This window comes from Nerophis lumbriciformis, linkage group LG19, assembly GCF_033978685.3.
Source record: "Nerophis lumbriciformis linkage group LG19, RoL_Nlum_v2.1, whole genome shotgun sequence".
NCBI lineage: Eukaryota > Metazoa > Chordata > Actinopteri > Syngnathiformes > Syngnathidae > Nerophis > Nerophis lumbriciformis.
The window spans coordinates 38,295,719-38,312,408 of NC_084566.2; positions in this window are offsets into that span (position 1 = coordinate 38,295,719).

Below are 16,690 nucleotides of genomic sequence, written 5' to 3' on the forward strand. Positions count from 1 at the left end.
TAAACATGGGATCATGTGTACATTCCTGTAACTTTCTCTTTATAAAGTATATCTTTATTAGTATTTCTTTAATATAATAACATCATTTTATGATTACGGTTCGGGTTCGGTGAATGTGCATGTGAAACTGGTGGGGTTCGGTACCTCAAACAAGGTTAAGAACCACTGATCTAATGTTAAAAGCCAGGCTCAAAACCAGAGGAGATAGAACCTTTGCAGTGGCAGGTCCTAGACTGTGGTCCTTCCCAGTTACCAAGCCAGTTTAAATCCAGGCTGAAAAACACTTATTTTTATCCCCGCCTTTCAGTTCGGCAGGATATTTTGGCCGTTTAATTCTTATTTTAACACATTTTCTTTATATACTATGTTTTTATTATTTTAGTGTTTTTATGTGATATTTTTGTCTCACTTATTTTAAGATATAATTGCTATTGTAGCATTTTATTCCTGCTGCTGTGTTAAAATGAAAATGTGTAAATGAATGTTGGGGGGAAAAAAATAAAAATACATTTATTTTGTTTACATTTTGACAATGTTTACACTCTTTATTTTGTGTTTTATGTCTGTGCCGCACTTTGGTCAACTGAGGTTGTTTTTAAAGGGGAACATTATCAGCAGACCTATGTAAGCGTCAATATATACCTTGATGTTGCAGAAAAAAGACCATATATTTTTTTGACCAATTTCCGAACTCTAAATGCGTGAATTTTGGCGAATTAAACGCCTTTCTATTATTCGCTCTCGGAGCGATGACGTCACAACGTGACGTCACATCGGGAAGCAATCCGCCATTTTCTCAAACACCGAGTCAAATCAGCTCTGTTATTTTCCATTTTTTCGACTGTTTTCCGTACCTTGGAGACATCATGCCTCGTCGGTGTGTTGTCGGAGGGTGTAACAACACGAACAGGGACGGATTCAAGTTGCACCAGTGGCCCAAAGATGCCAAAGTGGCAAGAAATTGGACGTTTGTTCCGCACACTTTACCGACGAAAGCTATGCTACGACAGAGATGGCAAGAATGTGTGGATATCCTGCGACTGTCATGTCTGTGTCATCATGTTTTGTCTTAGTCATGTTTTGTTTAGTTATTGGACTTTTTAGTTTCTGGCTTTTCACTCCCTTGTCTTGTTTCCATGATTACCCATTAGTTTCACCTGTTCCACGTTTGGACTCGTTGGGCACTCTTGTTTGTCACCATAGCAACCCATTAGTTTTCACCTGTCACGTCACGCACCTGTTTCACGTTTTGAGTCACGCACCTGTTTTCGTTAATCATGTCTGTAGTATTTAAGTTCATTGTTTTTCAGTTTGTCTTTCTGGTGACATCCCCACATTTATACTCTGCACATTTCTGACACTTTTTTCATGTCCATCGTTCACGCTGCTCCTTTTGTCCATGCCAAGTAAGTTTTGTTTATTAATGCCACAGTTAGTGTTTTTTTTGTTGTTCATAGTTTCTGCCTTTGTGCAAGTATTTGTTTTCATAGCCAAGTTGTTTCTCCGCCACTGTGCGCGCTTTTCGTTTGTACTTTTTTTGATAAGTTTAAATAAATATGTTCTCACATTCCCGTCTCGCCCGAGCCAACTTTCCGTTGCCTTCTAGAAAAACTAAACCCCAGGACCAAGTCATGACATCGGGAAGCAATCCGCCATTTTCTCAAACACATTACAAACACCGAGTCAAATCAGCTCTGTTATTTTCCGTTTTTTCGACTGTTTTCCGTACCTTGGAGACATCATGCCTCGTCGGTGTGTTGTCGGAGGGTGTAACAACACGAACAGGGACGGATTCAAGTTGCACCAGTGGCCCAAAGATGCGAAAGTGGCAAGAAATTGGACGTTTGTTCCGCACACTTTACCGACGAAAGCTATGCTACGACAGAGATGGCAAGAATGTGTGGATATCCTGCGACACTCAAAGCAGATGCATTTCCAACTGGACTGGACAGAACAGCTTTCAGGAAAAGAGAGCGGATGAGGGTATGTCTACAGAATATATTAATTGATGAAAACTGGGCTGTCTGCACTCTCAAAGTGCATGTTGTTGCCAAATGTATTTCATATGCTGTAAACCTAGTTCATAGTTGTTAGTTTCCTTTAATGCCAAACAAACACATACCAATCGTTGGTTAGAAGGCGATGGCCGAATTCGTCCTCGCTTCCTCCCGTGTCGCTGGCTGTCGTGTCGTTTTCGTCAGTTTCGCTTGCATACGGTTCAAACCGATATGGCTCAATAGCTTCAGTTTCTTCTTCAATTTCATTTTCGCTACCTGCCTCCACACTACAACCATCCGTTTCAATACATGCGTAATCTGTTGAATCGCTTAAGCCGCTGAAATCCGAGTCTGAATCCGAGCTAATGTCGCTATAGCTTGCTGTTCTATGCGCCATGTTTGTTTGAGTTGGCATCACTATGTGACGTCACAGGAAAATGGACGGGTGTATATAACGATGGTTAAAATCAGGCACTTTGAAGCTTTTTTTAGGGATATTGCGTGATGGGTAAAATTTTGAAAAAAACGTCGAAAAATAAAATAAGCCACTGGGAACTGATTTTTAATGGTTTTAACCCTTCTGAAATTGTGATAATGTTCCCCTTTAAATGTTCTATATAAATGATTAAATTGAACTGAACAGAAACATCCTCTGGTCTAAGATGAAACTACTTGAAAACCTTCTCAAATGTTCTTAGCTTATCATCAAATGCTGAATTCAAACCTTATTGGTTTTGGTTACGACAAAGGTTTTTTGGTATATTATGCTAACACAGACATTTGCGCTCAACATTCCAGGGTCCCTGCTTGAGGAGGAAATTGATCCGTTTCTCCACCGTGAAAGATGTCCTTCTCAGCTTGACAGTTGAAGGTGAGGCCAGGCCTGCTGACACGCCGGTGCAATGCCGCTTCTAAAATGGGAGACTTCTTTTCACACATATTTGACCTGCAGCGCCAACGCGTCCGTTGACCCAGATACGATACATTACACTTTGCTGATTAGAAGTGCTATAGTTCTAGGACTGTTCAAAGCAGGGATGTCCAAAGTGTGGCACAGGGGGACATTTTGGGCCTGCAGCTTGTTTTGTATTGGCCCTCGACATATTCTAAAAATAGATGTTATCACGACGGGGGTTTTGCAGCTTACTGAGAGGTTCGTTCCCCCGGGGTGCAGACGGACCGCTCCGGACAAGGCGTGCAGGTAGGAACATGATTTAATCTTCAAAATTAAACACGTACCAAAAACACAAAACAAGCAGAAGGAAAACGTGCTGATCGCACGGGAAGCCTAACTCGGAGACAAGAACTACAAACGTAGCTGTTGCATGAAGCAAACAATGAAGCCAGGCCGACTGACCGGCAAAGGCAGGATTAAATAGTCCCTCTGATTAGTGCTCGGGAAGCAGGTGAGCGTCCCGAGCCCCAATCAGAGACAGGTGGAAACAATAAGCAGTCATGGTAACTAAAAACAAACAAGGGTGCACAATAACAGGAACTAAGGGAGTCCAAAACTAACAGAATACAACAAAAACATGATCCGGGCCACGGATCATGACACATGTACAGTCGTGATCAAAAGTGTACATACACATTTAAAGCAGCAGTTCCATTGGCAGCAAAACAGGCCCAGAGCATAATGCTTGACGGTAGGTATGGTGTTCCTGGGATTAAAGGCCTCACCTTTTCTCCTCCAAACATATTGCTGGGTATTGTGGCCAAACAGCTCCATTTTTGTTTCATCTGACCACAGAACTTTCCTCCAGAAGGTCGTATCTTTGTCCATGTGATGTCAGATGAAACAACAATTTCAACAACTCTTATTTTTTTGTGATAGAGTGATTGGAGCACATACTTGTTGGTCACAAAAAACATTCATGAAGTTTGCTTCTTTTATGAATTTATTATGGGTCTACTGAAAATGTGCTGGGTCAAGATTAGGGGTAGGGTTAGGGTTAGGGTAAAAAAAAAATGTTTAAAAGTTAAAAAAAAGTTTTTAAAAAAGTTAAAAAAAGTTTTAAAAAAGTTTTAAAAAAGTTAAAAAATGTTTAAAAAATTTAAAATATTTAAAGAAAATAAAAAATAATAATAATAATAATTTAAAACTTTTTAAAAAAAATTAAAAAAATTAAAAATAAAAAAATTTTAATTAAAAAAAAATTAAAAAAATAAAATAAAAAAATAAATAAAATAAATAAATAAAAATTTAAAAAAATAAAAAATAATTTAAAAAAATTTAAAAAAAAATGTTTTAAATTTAAAAAATGAAAAACAAATTTAAAAATAATTTTAAAAAAATTAAAAAAAATTTACAAAAATAAAAAAAAAAAATTAAAAATTTAAAAAATATGTTTTAAGTTAAAACATGACTTTCAAGGTAAAAAATGATTTTCAAGGTAAAAAAAAAATTTTCAAGGTAAAAATTTTTTTTCAAGGTAAAAAATGATTTTCAAGGTAAAAAAAAATTTTCAAGGTAAAAATTTTTTTTCAAGGTTAAAAATGATTTTCAAGGTAAACAAATGATTTTCAAGGTAAAAACAAATTTTCAAGGTAAATTTTTTTTTTCAAGGTAAAAAATTTTTTCAAGGTAAAAAATGATTTTCAAATTGTTTTAATTAAAAAAAAAATGTTTTTAAATGTTTTTTTTTTTTTTAAGTTTTTTAATTTTTATTTTTTTTTTTTTTTTTTTTTATTTTATTTATTTTTTTTTTTTATTTATTTATTTATTTTTTTTATTTGTAAAAAAAAATTAACTTTTTTTTAAAAAAAAATTATTTTTTTATTTTTTTAAAACAATTTAAAACAATTTTAAAATGTTTTAATTTTTTTAAACAATTTTAACAATTAACATTTTTTTTTTGGGTTATGGTTAGGGTTAGGGTTAGGGTTAAGATTAGGGTTAGGGTTAGGGTAAGGGTTAGGGTTAGGGTTAGGGTTAAGATTAGGGTTAGGTTTAGGGTTAGGGTTAGTGTAAAAATCTTTTTAAAAAGTTAAAAAAAGTTTAAAAAAAAGTTTTAAAAAGTTAAAAAATTTTAAAAAATGTTAAAAGAATTAAAAAAAATTAAAAATATTTAAAAAAAATTAAATTAAAAAATAAAAAATAAAAAAAAAAAAAAAAATTTAAAAAAAAATTTTAAAATTTAAAAAAATAATTGTTTTAATTTTAAAAAAAAATTCAATTTTAAAAAATTTAGAAAATGTTACAAAAAAAAAAAAAAAAAAAAAATGTTTTAAGTTACTAGCCATAAGCATGGTGGTGGTAGTATTATGCTCTGGGCCTGTTTTGCTGCCAATGGAATTGGTGCTTTATAGAGAGTAAATGGGACAATGAAAAAGGAGGATTATTTCCAAATTCTTCAGGACAAGCTAAAATCATCAGCCTGGTGGTAAGCTACTTTCATAGCCACAGCTGCCCTGGGGTAGCCGTTGGCTCCAATTTGCGCCAACGGCCCCTCCGACCACCACCATTCAATTCACCGGTGTGAGTGGCACCGGGGGCAAAGGGTGAAGTGTGCCGCCCAAGGACACAACGGCAGCGATTTTTGGATGGTAAGAGGCGGGGAGCGAACCTGCAACCCTCAGGTTTCTGGCACGGTTGCTCTACCCACTACGCCATGCCGCCCCAATGTTGTCAAGAGGACTGGTCAAAAATTCAAGCAGAAGCTTGTGGATGGCTACCAAAAGCGCCTTATTGCAGGTAAACTTGCCAAGGGACATGTAAGCAAATATTAACATTGCTGTATGTATACTTTTGACCCTCACATTTGCAGTAGAGCCATAATAAATTCATAAAAGAAGCAAACTTCATGAATGTTTTTTGTGAGCAACAAGTATGTGCTCCAATCACTACATCACAAAAAAATAAGAGTTGTAGAAATGATTGTAAACTCAAGACAGCCATGACATGATGTTCTTTACAAGTGTATGTACACTTTTGACCACCACTGTGTATTAATGAGTTACATTTTTAGATATTTCACTAATTTATGTTTTGATCATCCTTGATTTTTTTTTTTTTAGTATGAGGCCTGGGGCGACAAAAAGGTTCCTCTGCTTGTCTTCTTTTTCCTTGACCCTGCATCTACAGTAATAAGTGTTGAAATATGCCGAGCGTGCATCCTGGCAAGGAAGAGGCGAGCTCATTTACAGCAAGTGTTAGTTTTTTTTTGTTGCCGTGTGCAAACAAGTGCTAAAAGGGAGCTCGCCACTGCTGCAAAGACCTTGGCTGGAATCAACTTGCATGGAAGATGCTTTAATATGCGGCGCTGGCACTGTGTCCAATCTTGGCTTCAGCAGTGGGACCTCTTATTTTGCTAAGTGGCAGTCTCTTATTTAGTGCCGCAGCGTCTTGTGAGTGATGCAGTCTCTCTGTTTTCACGCTAAATTAATGTCAGAGCTGGCGTGAAGGCAATCTAGAAGGAGACAATGTCACTTTCTCACTCTGGTCCAGTCAGGGACCTCAGTCCACTATTTCCATTCAGCTTGTTTATTTAAGTTTATTTATTATTTATTTATTAAAGCAGGGTTTTTCAACCTTTTCTGAGCGAAGGCACATTTTTTGCGTTGAAAAAATGCGGAGGCACACCACCAGCAGACATCATTAAAAAACGAAACTCAGTTGACAATAAAAATGTGTTGAGTATGACTTTAAAGCATAACCAAGCATGCGTCACTATAGCTCTTGTCTCAAAGTAGGTGTACTGTCACCACCTGTCACATCACACCCTGACTTATTTGGACTTTATTGCTGTTTTCCTGTGTGTAGTGTTTTACTTCTTGTCTGGCGCATACTTGCCAACCTTGAGACCTCCGATTTCGGGAGGTGGGGGCGTGGGGGCGTGGTCGGGGGCGTGGTTAAGAGGGGAGGAGTATATTGACAGCTAGAATTCACCAAGTCATGTATTTCATACATATATATATATATATATATATATATATATATATATATATATATATCTACATCCTGAAAATATGCAAACAAAACTGTGTTTGGATAATTGATACTTCAAACTTGCATAAATAAATATTAAGGAATATAACATAACTTGGCTTCTGAGAGCTTAAAAATTTAGTGAATAAAATGCTAAAGTTGTTGATAAACAGGCAATTATATTAATAATTAAATATGGTCATTTTAAATGAATTATTATGATAATTTAAAATTAATTGTTTCAAATATGTTTATTTTAATGTAAAATTCTATGGCTGGATGTAATAAGGAGTCAGAAAAAATAAAAATAAAAATACAATTAATTTTGATGTTTTTAGCAAAATATAGTAAAAATGTATTTAGTTTTTTTATTTTTTTTATTAATAAATATCTATTTATTTTTAGGTAAGATAAACATAATAATACAATGTATCTCTAGTCTGGATGATTTAGTTCTTGTCACCCTGTTGTCCTCCCATAGTGAAAAAAGGCTGTCCTCACTCAGGTCCGCATGGAGCTGGAGGGGGCGTGGCCTCCAGCTCCGGCTGAAAATCGGGAGATTTTCGGGAGAATATTTGTCCCGGGAGGTTTTCGGGAGAGGCGCTGAATTTCGGGAGTCTCCCGGAAAATTCGGGAGGGTTGGCAAGTGTGGTCTGGCGCTACAATTTTTCTCTTTTCTTTGGTATTTTCCTGTCTTCCTTTGAGCAATATTTCCCGCATCTACTTTGTTTTAGCAATCGTTGTTTTTATCCTTCTTTGTGGGTGACATTGTTGATTGTCATGTCATGTTCGGATGTACTTTGTGGACGCCGTCTTGGCTCCGCAGTAAGTCTTTGCTGTCGTCCAGCATTCTGTTTTTGTTTACTTTGTAGCCAGTTCAGTTTTAGTTTTGTTCTGCATAGCCTTCCCTAAGCTTCAGTGCCTTTTCTTAGGTGCACTCACCTTTTGTTTATTTTTGGTTTAAGCATTAGACACCTTTTTACCTGCACGCTGCCTCCCGCTGTTTCCGACATCTACAAAGCAATTAGCTACCTGCTGCCACCTACTGATATGGAAACGTATTACACTGTTATTCTGCCGAGCTCTAGACAGCACCGACACTCAACAACAACACATCATTTGCAGACTATAATTACTGCTTTGCAAAAAATATTTTTAACCCAAATAGGTGAAATTAGCTCATCTCCCACGGCACACCAGACTGTTGAAAAACACTGACCTAAAGCCTTTTAGCAAAGACTTATGGAAATATAATATTGTCTAAAAATGCATTTTTCCATGGATAACATGACATAATCGCGCCAAGTGCGTGCTCTTTCAGTCAATTAGTGCGCGAGGAATATATATATATATATATATATATATATATATATATATATATATATATATATATATATATCAGTGACGTGCAGTCACTAGAGGCAGGTGAGGCGGGGCCTCACCTGCCATCATGGAAAGAAAAAAAATGTAAAAAGAAAAAAAAAAAATTAAATTGTTATATGTATCCAGTGATTATACTATAAAGTTATTTTCCATTTAACTTCACCAGTTTTAGATTATTTTTATTCAAAATCGATGAATTTTCAAATTTGCCGTTCAAATACTGAGAAGAGACGGTGCGGTGAACAGCAGCCAGTTGAGGCACGTCACTCAGTGCCTCAACATGGATTGCGCAATGACTCGGCTAACTGCTGGCCTGCTGTGCAGTGAGACTGTATTGCTATATGAACTATATTATACATTTCCATAGTTTAGTTAGCCGAGGTATATAATGTACAGTGTATTTTGTCAACAACTGTATGTGTGTAAAGTATTTCTTGTAAAACGGCTGCAAAAGACGCACTGGCTGAGGCTCGCCTCCTGCACCCCCGCCGTAGAATTGTTATATCAACTAAAGCCCACACTTAAACTTTCCACGTGCAAGATTGAATCTATTTTAAAAAATGATTTCATAAGAAGCCAAAAAGTGCAAAAACAATCATGTTGGTGTTGGAGGAGTTGTGAATGACTGCAGGGACACAACATTAGATACACCTGCAGACTGCAGGTGTACCTAATTCACAACTCCTCCAACACGAACATTATTGTTTTTGCACTTTTTGGCTTCTTATTAAATAACTTTTGTAACCTATTTTCATGGGCTTTCCTCTTTGTGATGTTAAGTTCCTGTTATGCGCTGTTATACAGTATATGCCTTGAGCTCTTATTTTGAAGGCGCCAAGAGCGGAAGTGATGTCACGTTGCGGAGGTTTTTGAAAGAATGTAAATAAAGTGGTCCTCGTGTAAACTGGAGCCTCCGTGTTTGTTATTTTGTAGTTTCATACAGTATAGGCGACATTTATAAACCCTCGGTTACACTTTTTTAAATAGATTCAATCTTGCACGTGGAAAGTTTAAGTGAGGGCCTTAGTTGCGGCGCATGGACTTAATTTCTAAGTAAAGGTAAGACCATAATAACGTTTTTTTAATTAAATGTGCTTTTTTGTGTGCTACAGTTTGTATGTGTAAAGTTAAAGTTAAGTTAAAGTACCAATGATTGTCACACACACACTAGGTGTAATGAAATTTGTCCTCTGCATTTGACCCATCCCCTTGTTCACCCCCTGGGAGGTGAGGGGAGCAGTGGGCAGCAGCGGCGCCGCGCCCGGGAATAATTTTTGGTGATTTAACCCTCAATTCCAAGCCTTGATGCTGAGTGCCAAGCAGGGAAGAATGCTGGTATGAGCTTTTAAACATAACCCGTTAACTGCTGCCAATCAAATGGTGAATAAGATACTCTTTAGGGTTCATATGTTTGTAAATCTGACTGTGATGAAGTCAGTGCCTCACCAGCCATCAACCTCACCGCACGTCACTGGTTCTGTTAGTTTTGGACTCTTTTTAGTTCCTGTTTGACACCTGAGTTTGTTTTAGTTACCATGGCTACTTATGATTTTCACCTGCCTCTGTTTTTTTTTTTTGATTGATTGAAACTTTTATTAGTAGATTGCACAGTGAAGTACATATTTCGTACAACTGAGCACTAAATGGTAACATCCGAATAAGTTTTTCAACTTGTTTAAGTCGGGGTCCACTTAAATTGATTCATGATACAGATATATACTATCAGTGTTCGGGACCGGCGCACCTGCTTCTAATCAGAGGACTATTTAAGCCTCCCTTTGCCAGTCAGTCGTCCTGGCGTAATTATTGGTTTCATGCCACAGTTGCGTGTTTGTTCTATGCCATAGTTAATGCCAGTTGTTTCATGCCACAGTTTCGTGTTTGTTTCATGCCACAGTTTCGTGTTTGTTTCATGCCACAGTTTCGTGTTTGTTCTATGCCATAGTTAATGCCAGTTGTTTCATGCCACAGTTTCGTGTTTGTTTCATGCCACAGTTTCGTGAGGTTCATGTCTATAGTTTCATGTCCTAAGTTTTTGCCTTAGCTTCCGCGTGGGATAGGCACGCTTGCCTTCGGGTTGTTTTCTGTTTTGTACCTCGTTGATTTTTTCTTAAAATTAAATTGTGTTCCTACCTGCAAGTCCTGTCCGGACTATATATATTTCTTTTTTTTTTTTTGTAATTTTGAAGAATTTCTCTGAATGTGCATGAACTATTCTGTTCAAAATAGTTTGAAATGTCACATGTTAAATGTTTAAATATTAACTGTCAGTTTAAAGTACTGTGCCAACTGTACTACTATATGAGTACCTATTTTCTATTGTTTCATGTAAACTAAAACAGCAAAGTTCATTTGGCTGTCATCTGTTTTAATTATGAGACAACATTGTGTCAAAGTCATGATTTTTTTTTTTCATGCTTGAAATAAAAAATTATTACTTTAAAAAAGTAGTTTTATACTTGTGAGTGTTGATGACACAGCTTTGCAACACTTGATATTCTAGTTTCAAGCATGTTTTACTCAATATAGGTCATCAAATCTCAGCAACAAGCTGTAATATCTTACTGAGATCATTTAGGAGCAAAACACTTAAAACAAGTAAAACACTCTAACATAAAATCTGCTTAGTGAGAAGAATTATCTTATCAGACAGAAAATAAGCAAATATCACCCTTATTTGAGATACTTAATCTTACTTAGATTTCAGTTTTTGCGGTGTAAAAATGGGGGCCATTACCTCCCTGCTTGGCACTCAGGGTTGGAATTGGGGGTTAAATCACCAAAAATGATTCCCGGGCGTGGCCACCGCTGCTGCTTACTGCTCCCCTCACCTCCCTAGGGGTGGCACAAGGGGATGGGTCAAATTCAGAGGATAATTTCACCACACCTAGTGTGTGTGTGAAAATCATTGGTACTTTACTTATTTCATTAGTTCTTTTTCCTCCATTCTCCCTTTTTTCACAGGTGTCTGATGCAACAGCTCCCTCTATGGCTCAGAGCCTCCAAAACCCTCTGCGGTGCATCAATCAGTCCATGCTGGGAATGTGAAGAATGTCAAGCAATTCTCCTCGCTCTCCTGCAGCGGGACTTAAACCGGCGCACGCCTTCCTTGCAGAGCTGCCAACATCCTGAACTTTACCAGCAGATCAGCCTTATTAATAACTTACTACTAATAATCACCTTCTCAGTGGAAGTGAAGTACCACTGATAGTCACACACATACATATGCGTAGGTGTGGTGAAATTATCCTCTGCATTTGACCCATCACCCTTGATCACCCCCTGGGAGGTGAGGGGAGCAGTGAGCAGCAACGGTGGCCGCGCCCGGGAATCATTTTGGTGATTTAACCCCCAATTCCAACCCTTGATGCTGAGTCCCAAGCAGGGAGGGAATGGGTCCCATCTTTATAGTCTTTGGTATGACTCAGCCAGGGTTTGAACTCACAACCTACCAATCTCAGAGTGGACACTCTAACCACAAGACCACTGAGCAGCTACTACGATTACATAGATATTTTTTAAACAACATATTGTGTTTATATATATATATATTTCTAACAGTATTAAAGTTGTTTATACGGCCACCCTCAGTGTAGCCTGTATCGCCGTTGATCAAGTATGCGTTGCCTTCACATGTGTGTGCGTACAGAAGCCGCACCTATCTTGTGACTGGGCCGGCACGTTGTTAGAATGGATGAAAAGCGGACGTGACGACAGCTCGTAGAGGACGTTAAAGGCAGTGCCTTTAGGGGACGCCCCCAAGACTGTGGACTACGAGATATAATGACTGATGAACACCTTTGTTCGATAATGAAGGTTGCCTCAGCCCCCGACATTAATGAACTAGCATCCAAGAAAAGATGGCAGGTATCTGGCTTGGGGACATCAGATTAGATCAGTGTGTTGCAAACTGAGCAGTTTAAAGTCCTGAACTGTTGGTTTATTCATTATTCTATTTTCTAATTTATTAGCCTGTGGAAAAAGTTAATGTTGATATTTACCTCAGAAGGCTGCAAATAGAAAAGAGGCATTCTGTTGGAATAATTGTTTGTAAGTTATCACAAAAGAAACGTTGTATTATGAATGCTGTCTTTCGAGGCCTAACAAGAGGAAGAAGGCTCGTGAAACGCCACTGTGATTTCAACACGGACAGATGGCAGGATCTGCTCAACTTCCAGAGGAACTCTCTTTGAAGTGTTAAACGAACTCTCTCTGAAGTATTTCACAAACTCTCTTCCAACTATTTGGTAACCGAGGTCAACGCTATTTACGACCCGCTGCCCTCTTGAAGTTGCTGTGGTCAGGAGACGGGAGGGGTTATCCATTGTCCTCCAACACCTGCCCCAGCTGGATCCAGGAAGAGCCCAAGCCCGAGAAATCCTCTTCTTGGACTTCAATGAGACCGAAAACAATGACTGTTTTACATACTTCCCATTCCTGCTGTGACATGTGTTGGTGCGTGAACATTGAACATCTGAATAAATGAGGAGACGAAAACCTTCTCCGTCAGAGCGTGGTGCAAGACTGTGCAGAGAGTGCAGTGGCCATGTCTCTCCTCAATATTGAGTCCAAATTGAATTCTGTCTCTGTTTGATTCCTTGCCTTTTGTCTTGTTTAATAGATGTCCTCCGTGTTTGAACGTGACACATTCCATTTTTATTTAAATTGTATTTGATATGCCATTGATATTTTTTAATTATTATTATTATTATTTGAAACTCGATTTTGCAGGTCACTATAAAGTTATATAAGCCTTGCTTGTTCAATATTCAATGCAAAACTTGTTTGGGTCCCTATTAAAAGGTTAATTTGTTCAACCAACCTTTGTTCACTTTTAAAATTTGGCCCACTCTGTATTTGATTTTGACACCCCTGCTTTAGTCAGTCTTTCACTTGCTTTCTCTCCGTGGGTGGAGGTGGGGCACAAGCACACACACACACACACACACACATACATGTCTTGCCTACTTTGTGTGGACCCACGTTTGGTTAGTACAGGGGTCGGCAACCAAAAATGTTGAAAGAGCCATATTGGACCAAAAATACAAAAACAAATATGTCTGGAGCCGCAACAAATTAAAAGCCATATTACATACAGATAGTGTGTCATGAGATATACATTGAATTAAGAGGACTTAAAGGAAACTTAATGACCTCAAATATAGCTACAAATGAGGCATAATGATGCAACATGTACATATAGCTAGCCTAAATAGCATGTTAGCATCAATTAGCTTGCAGTCATGCAGTGACTAAATATGTCTGATTAGCACTCCACACAAGTCAATAACATCAACAAAACTCACCTTTGTGCATTCATGCACAACGTTAAAAGTTTGGTGGACAAAATGAGACAGAAAAAGAAGTGGCATAAAACACGTCCTAGAAAGTCGGAGAAAGTTATACAAGTAAACAAACTACGGTGAGTTCAAGGACCGCCAAAATTAGTAGGACAAAACGGCACTCGCCAAATACTCGAATCAGTGAAGCATGTTTAATATAAACAGTGTGCTTTATAACAATTAGGGAGGTTTGTGTCATGGTTGTCCTCCTACAGAAACCATATTAAAACAAACAAAAAAAAATGTCCCCTCATCTTTTTCCATTTTTCATACATTTTTGAAAAAGCGCCAGAGAGCCACTAGGGCGGCGCTAAAGAGCCGCATGCGGCTCTAGAGCCGCGGGTTGCCGACCCCTGGGTTAGTAGGTTGTGAGGGCCCCCCTTTCTACTATAGCTAGAATGATGGAGAAAAAAAATCTAGCACTAGATGGGAGTAGAGAGTTGCAACCTCACTTCAGAATGCAAAACACACAAAGTAAAACAAATATTTTACTTCTGTAGTTGTGAGGACCAGGCAAATGTCCTCACAAGTCAAAAGGTCCTCACAGAAAGGGTGGTTTGTCAAGTGTATGTCCACACAAGGATGTTGAGACAAGTACACACACACACACACACACACACACACACACACACACGCACACACACAGTAGTTGAAGCTGGTAATGTAAACATAAGGCAACAAAGTATAAATGGTCCAGGTCAGCCCCAAAAATCTAATCAGTTGCTCCTGATCCCATTTCTGGCATTCTTTGAAAGTTTCCTGAAAATCCGCCCATAATGTTTGGACTTATTTTGTTTGCTAGCTAACTCATCAACTAGCTGAATGACAAACCAACCAACCACAGATGCCAACACAGCACTTAATAAGTCTTGCAGTAGCTATATGAGGCCACTAGGGGACAGTATCACTCAGCACAACACCTTACTGACCTCCCTGTTACAAGTCGAGTCATTTTACTTTGTTTTAGTCACATTGCTCTGGTTGGCTTCTTTTTACACTTGCAGAATATTAAAATGTGACTTAAAACGTTGTATTTAATGACAGTTTGTAATCGACAAGAACAATAAAATCAGCCTTATTTAGTGGTCAAACATATGACATTCTAATGACGCTGGATTATTATATTTCAAACTTAAATGCTCAATAATATAAACTTGTCAACCAGATTTGTGATATCCAATCAACCTATCCCCAGGTGCATGTCTTTGGAGGTGGGAGGAACATGCAAACTCCTCACAGAAATACTCGAACCCAGGACCTTCTTATTGTGAGGCACACCCACTAACCCCTGTTTCACCGTGTTGCCCCATTGTGAGATATATACCTTAAATTTGTAAGTTACACGTAAGTGTGATTTAAACAAGAATAGCTAAATAAATAAATGTATATATATATAAAAAAATGGGTATTTCTGTCTGTCATTCCGTCGTACATTTTTTTTCCCTTTTACGGAAGGTTTTTTTGTAGAGAATAAATGATGAAAAAAACACTTAATTGAACGGTTTAAAAGAGGAGAAAACACGAAAAACAATTAAAATAAAATTTTGAAACATAGTTTATCTTCAATTTTGACTCTTTAAAATTCAAAATCCAACCGACAAAAAGAAGAGAAAAACTAGCTAATTTGAATCTTTTTGAAAAAATTAAAAAAAATAATTTATGGAACATCATTAGTCATTTTTCCTGATTAAGATAAATTTTAGAATTTTGATGACATGTTTTAAATTGCCGTATTTTCCGCACTATAAGGCGCACCTAAAAACCACAAATTTTCTCAAAAGCTGACAGTGCGCCTTATAACCCGGTGCGCTTTATATATGGATAAATATTAAGATTAATTTTCATAAAGTTTCGGTCTCGTAACTACGGTAAACAGCCGCCATCTTTTTTCCCGGTAGAACAGGAAGCGCTTCTTCTTCTACGCAAGCAACCGCCAAGGTAAGCACCCGCCCCCATAGAACAGGAAGCGCTTCTTCTTCTACTGTAAGCAACCACCCGCCCGCGTAGAAGAAGAAAAAGCGCGCGGATATTACGTACGTTTCATTTCCTTTGTGTGTTTACATCTGTAAAGACCACAAAATGGCTCCTACTAAACGACAGGGATCCGGTTCATGAAAAGACGCAATCTCTCCATCCGCACACGGATTACTATTTCACAGCAATTGATATTCCTGTGAACCGCACTGTGGATACAACGGGAGCACGTACGGTGAATATTCGCACCACAGGGAATGAGAAGTCATCCTTCACTGTGGTTCTAGCTTGCCATGCTAATGGCCAGAAACTTCCACCCATGGTGATATTCAAAAGGAAGACCTTGCCAAAAGAGACCTTTCCAGCCGGCGTCATCATAAAAGCTAACTCGAAGGGATGGATGAAGAAAAGATGAGCGAGTGGTTAAGGTAAGTTTAAGTTTACGCGAAGAGGCCGGGTGGCTTTTTTCACGCAGCTTCGTCCATGTTGATATACGATTCCATGCGCGCCCACATCACGCTGGTTTTAATATATTATTAAAGTTTGACTGACCTATTTGACTGTTTTTTTGACATTCCTTTAGCGCAGTTAGATGCGGCTTACAACACGGGGCGGCTTATAGGTGGACAAAGTTTTGAAATATGCCGTTCATTGAAGGCGCGGCTTATAACCCAGGGCGCCTTATGGTGCGGAAAATACGGTGGTTGAAATCCAATCTACACTTTGTTAGAATATTTAACAAATTGGACCAAGCTATATTTCTAACAAAGACAAATCAGTATTTCTTCTAGATTTTCCAGAACAACAATTTTAAAATAATTTCAAAATACTTTGAAATAAGATTTAAATTTGATTCTAAAAATGTTCTAGATTTGCCAGAATAATTTTTTTGAATTTTAATCATAATAAGTTTCACAAATATTCTTTGTCGAAAAAACAGAACCTAAAATATTTATTATTCTTTACAATAAAAAAAATTTTTTTTTACTTGAACATTGATTTAAATTGTCAGGAAAGAAGAGGAATAAATTTAAAAGGTAAAAAGGTATATTTGTTTAAAAATCCTA